Consider the following 5862-nt stretch of genomic DNA (forward strand, 5'->3'; position numbering starts at 1 on the left):
TTTGTTAAAGATTTAACTTTATCAACTGGAGAAGATCTCGTGGCTGGAGAAGACATAACGGAGTCCTTTGATTGATCGAAGATTGACTCGATAATTGAAGATCCGGTGATTGCCTAAATATTATTGGAAGGTTTCGCTTATGGAAACCGAGATCCCGATTGTATGGGCGAACATGATTGATGGGCTATCAACACGTTCCTTTAATAGCTTGAACAATCTTCCTAATTGATTCTGTCCAACGGGTAGATTGGAGGAATTCCTTTGGTAAGTGCCAACGGGTATGATGGCATAAAGGAGTATATAAGGAAGACGGTCTTAGTTGTTCAAGGTGTGCGCGATAGAAGAATTCCAAAGTCTCGAAGCTCCTTTTGTTTAGACAAATCTTTTGAGCGAATACTTGTATACAAAAGAGAGTCTATATTTGTGAGAAATCTTGAGGAGGTGTGGTAGAACATCTGCACTTTGTGGAATCAAGGCAAAGCTGTGCTGTAACTTCTCTTTTGTTCATAGTGGAATCCAGCCAATAGGCTGTCGGTGAAGAAGAGTGGACGTAGGCTTGATATAAGCCGAACCACTATAAACCGCGTGTTCAATTTTCTCTTCTCTCAGTCTTACTTTGATTAATGTTTCCTTCTACTGTCTAGTATTGTGCAATTGTTGAAGAAAAATCTTTTATATACCTATTCACCCCCCTCTAGGTACTCATACTAGCAATATCAAACTGAACTGCAACATCAAGTTCGACAGCAGCGGACGAAAAGAAAAGAGGAATTGGTTCCAGATTTACTTTTGCCTACAGTAGCAATCTTGGCCTAAACATCCTCTCATATTAGACAGGGCAAGTTGTCAGTCTATATATGAACAGAGTCAAGAGGTGACAACTTTGCCGAAAGAAGGACGAAGTTTGCTGTAAAATTGACAACTCCATGCAATTGGGTGGCATAGCGAGTAAGACACACTCCAATACCAGTAGGGAACAGATTCTTATTGATCAGCTAGAGCCTAGCGCAACTTAATACTCAGTGCTAAGATAGAGTTCAAGGAAAACAACCTTGCCAAACAACATTTCATCTAAATAAGCACAAGAAGTGGAAAAAAAAATTAAATAATTTCTCCTCTCATAGTATATACAGTCGATTTCCAATAAAGTGAATATTGACAAAGCAAACTGAATATGAGAGAAACATAGGAACTACCTACCCATCAAACAAATGAAGGTTTCAAGGATTTCCTTGTACCTTGTCTTGGAATGCTCAAGTGATGTTGGGACAACCGAAAACATCATTTTGCTCCTTCAAATGGATGGATTGCCTTTGATCCTCCACACGTTGAAGTTGTGATGATAATTGAAGCAAGTTCATTGTAGTACCACCACCTTCGGAGAAAGGTGGTCTTTGGAGTTTACAAAACCCGATCCCCCTGAATCCCATCGAGATCTCCAAATCGAAACCGGGGATGACCGGGAGGTTTCCTTTCGCAGAGTTCATCACCGATGAAGACAATTTTTCAACTCCACCTGCGGAAGCATGCGAACTCATATCCACTAGCTTGTCGGTTGCTCCGCACAGAGAGGAATGATAGTCGGTGCCTGCCATGACCAAAGACTGAGCCATGGGAATTCGGGAGTGGCTTGTAGAATGTTGCTCTACACCATAATTGCTTTGTTGTACTGTTAATTAAAACAACATTCACCAGGCTCATACATCAACTATTCACTACTCATAGAGCCAACAAAACCTGCTTCTCTTTTCATATATGTCAGCTTCGTGACCCTTTTCCACATCACACGCTGTCATTACTGCAACGTCCAGACCATTCACTCCTCTAATTTGTCAGTCAATTAGCAGATTTCAACCAAGCACGCAACCATTGACATGTCAATCATGCGGAATTCAAATAAAAAGTCTTCATACCTGGCCAGTGCGGGCACGGCCGACCGAATCAGTCCCATCGAGGACGATGTCAAACCTCATGGCCTAAATGGGAAAAAGCGCCTCGATCCGAGATCCTGAAATTCGACAAAGCGTTGTGGTTCTCCTCCCGAGCCACCTCATCATCGTCGTCGCTCAACCTCGCCTTCTTCTTCTTCTTCCTCTTCAAGTTCTCAGGGTCGACCAGCTCGGAGCTGGCCTCGCTCGTCTTCCTCGTCGTCCTCGCACAACTCCAACGCCTTCCTCTTCTTCTCTTCTTCGCATCACCTTGACGCTCTAGGAGCTTTGGCTGCTTGGATTCGGAGCCTTTGCTGCCGCTCTTCTTTTCCTTCTTGTGCTTCTTGTCCGACGTTGGAGACTCGAAGCCGCCGTCGGCCTCGAGTTGGACCTTCACCTTCGTCTTCTTCTCTTTGCTCTTGCTTTTGGATTTCTTCGGGGATTGAGCTGAATCGGAGGCATCGATGAAGCTGTCGGGAACGGCGGAGAGGTGTTTAGGGGATGGGAGGAGAGGGGGGGTGGTTTTGTCCTTTCTTCTCTTCTCCTTCTGTGCTCGATCTCCGCGTTGGAAACAATCGAAGGCGGAGGCGGAGGCAGAGGAGGCTGGGACCCAGCTGCGATCACCGGGGCTCTCAGGGCGATGTGCCAGCAGCGGACCGGCAATGCTTTTGGGGAGGCGAAGAAGGAGAAGAAGCATGAGGCCCTTAGGTCCCGACCATCGACCTCGATGGCTCGGAGTCGGAGTTCGTCGGAGGGAATCGAGGTCCAGAAGTTGTCGAGAGACCAACGCGAGCACAAACCTTGTGCTCGATGTCCGTGGGAACAGTCAGAGGCGGAGGGGGTCGGGACCCGACGGTGACTGGCGAGGCTCTTGGAGGAGGCGACATGCCAGACGCAGATGACCGGCGAGGCTTTTGAGGAGACGGAGGCGGAAGCGGAAGGGCTGGAATGCGCGGAGAAGGAAACACAGGTCTTGTCTTTCTCTGTTCTTCTCTTAAGAGGAGAGAGAAACTTTTCGGGCGGGAGCTTACGAATTTCTTGACCCATTGACCTGTCTTTTCCTCTGCCAGTGAGCCGAGCCAAGCCAAGCCGAGCTGAGCAGATCCTTTCATTTTCCAGCGGGTCCCCCAGGACAGGTGTCGATATCTGAGTGGTATGTGCGCACCAGGTCAGCGAATGACGTGGCGCGCACATACCACTGAATATTTTCTCCTCTGTGGGGGTCACTGGACATTTTGGCAAGAGTGGAGGTAGGAGGCGAGAAAATATTAGGCTGCGTATGGTAAAATTTCTGTTTCTCGATTTCTCTATTTCTCTGTTCCCCGGAACAGGTTTGGAAAGTAAATCCGTTTGGTAACGCAAATTGATTTCTCTATTTTCAAACAGATTTCTATTTTAAATTGTTTTGATGAGAAATCGAAGCTAAAAATTTTAGCTTCTCTATTTCGAAACAGAAATAGAAATTGTTTCTCCTTTTCTCCAATCTGGGCATCCTTCTTCATTCACCATACGGGGTTTTTCTATTTGGGCGTTCCTTCTCCTCAACCTTCAACCAAAAACCCTAGCGCCGTTGACTCCAACTCCGTCCGTCCTCGCCGTCGACTCCAACTCCGCCCTCTCGCCGGTGACATCGACGCTCACCTCGCCGTCGACTCGACTTTGTCCTCCCCGCAGTCGACGACTCCGCCGGATCCGATCGCGTCGAACCCATCTCGGGTTCGTCTCCGAGATCAGAACCCGCGGCCCTTCCTGTGAATCTCCGAACCCGCGCGTCGTTCTCTGACGCCGGTTAGCAATTCGCCGTTGGCTGCGCCTCTCCTGCCGAAATAGCAGCAGAGCTTCGTCGAGGAGGATCGGGTCGGCTGCTTTCGTTTGATCCGGCGGCATCGACCTCGTCAAGGTCGAACCTCCGCCGCCGACTCGTAGACCGGGGGCCGTTCGATCGAGTCCTCCGCAAGTTCCGCGAGGAGGACTATCGAGCCGTTGTCTGGGTCCGAGCTCAATTCGAAGATTCCTGACGAGGGGATCGTGGACTCGCCGGAGGTTAATCGACAGGTGCCACAATCGGATCTCGGTGCTCTAGGTAATTTTCGAATTTGGAATTGATTATCCCGATGGTTCGTCGTGTTAGAATCCTCAATCGGATAGTGGGTTACGGTAGTAAGAAGGTTGTTGAATGAATAATCGTATGATTGCGTGTCCTGTTTGGGCAGAACGCCAAATGTTAGTTGTTTTGCCCTAACCAAACATGTTTTATGTTCTTATTAAATCATGGGGGTTAGCCTTTGATTTCTTGAAGATCTTGCAAACTACACATAGTCTCGGTTATGTGCTTGGGAGGTATTGGATTTTCATTACCTTGTCGTATCATGATCTAGAAGTTTCATTTTCATCTGTATTGGTTCTTGGCCTGCCATGATCTGAATGCTTTATTTGTTATGCTGCTGCATACTCTGCCCCTTCTCTTCATCTTTTGAGAAAGGGTCTCCATTTCAATATGATCAGCTTTTCGTAAGTCTAACGTGAAAGCTTATTCGTGTATCATTTGAATGTGGTCCCATTGCTTCTTTTGATGTAGAGTAGGGTATATTATATTCATGGAGTACCAACGCATTCAACATCATAAATCTCTTGAAAGTTTATTGAAATGGATTTCTTAAATCAATCATGTGTGGGTTTCATGGCCTTATTTGAAATTTTGGCTACTTGACATGTGGGATACTCTCTTCAAATTCGTCTGATTTTAGGGTCAAGATTAACTAACATGAAAAGAGTAGGTGATTTTTCTTTACACATTTACCATCTCTATGTTATTGAGGGAGCAGAAAATGCCTCGATACATGCATGTTTGTATTTTTGTTAGATGAAAAGGAATGGACAGAGGAAAATACATTATCATGTTAAATACTAACACGTTCCGTGCTTCTTTAGTAGGAAATAATTCAAAATGTGCTTTTCTTCTGTCGGACTAGCATGACGAAATCCTGCCAAGTATGGGGAACTATAATGGATGCTTAGATACTTGAAGGAGCAAAAGAGGCTGTAATATCCACCTTACAAAAAATGGTTTCCCTCTTCTTTTGCAGTCCTCTATATGACGAAATCATCTCACTGTGTCTTGACCTTGGAGAATTGGATGCTGCAGTAGCCATTGTTGCAGACATGGAGACCGCTGGAATCACGGTGCCTGATCAGACCCTGGACAGGGTCATTTCTGCACGGCAAGGCATTGATAGTGTCACCGATGATGTGCCCGAATAGATCCTTGCATTCAAGGGTTATCAGAGTTTGTATCAGGGTATCAACGAGTACTCCAGATACCTGAATGTGGGGCTTGAGATTATCAACAAAGCTGATTGCAAGGACGAAGCCGATTTTTGTCATGATGAAGATGATTATGAGTGAGATCCTATGTTTACATTCGAGGACTTTGCCAGAAAGAAAGTGAACTTGACATACCGATGAGACACATCAGAGATGAAATCTGAATTGTACATACCTTAGTCTTATAGTTGAATGGGGCCGTTTTGGTAGTAGATTTATACGTTTATTATTTATTGGATCGAGAGTCGCTTCTTGTACGCCCCGGAAAACGAGCGAGATTCTCGCATTTTCTACGTACATCTTAAATATGTCATCGAGGGAGCTTTTCCAATAGTAGACGAAAATGCAAGAGGCCTCTCATGCTTGTTTGTCATTGTAGAGATGGTTTTTCAGAAGACTCGACTCGCAAATTTATTTTGTTATACCGCTTGAAGCACCCCTCCGTGCAGCTGTGCCTTGTTTTGATTGGAACTCGCTAAAATCCCGAAGTGACGATCTGGTCTCGTATGACCAAACCGTCCGGAGTCCGTGGGGAAGTAACCTTTCAAAATGACATATCATTGTCTCAGCTTCATGCCGAAGCAATCGCATTTGGAATATTTATTAGTTT

At 45.7% G+C, this 5862-nt stretch overlaps 1 long non-coding RNA gene across 1 annotated transcript; it reads left to right on the plus strand.

The window, feature by feature from the left end:
* The first annotated feature begins 3379 nt into the window (after nucleotides 1-3379).
* LOC120291187 lies at nucleotides 3380-5565 on the plus strand. The gene is made up of 2 exons (XR_005549087.1): nucleotides 3380-4011; nucleotides 5015-5565. It is a non-coding gene; the product is annotated as an uncharacterized LOC120291187 (long non-coding RNA).
* The last annotated feature ends 297 nt before the right edge of the window (nucleotides 5566-5862 follow it).

Source organism: Eucalyptus grandis, chromosome 3, assembly GCF_016545825.1.
Source record: "Eucalyptus grandis isolate ANBG69807.140 chromosome 3, ASM1654582v1, whole genome shotgun sequence".
Lineage (NCBI taxonomy): Eukaryota > Viridiplantae > Streptophyta > Magnoliopsida > Myrtales > Myrtaceae > Eucalyptus > Eucalyptus grandis.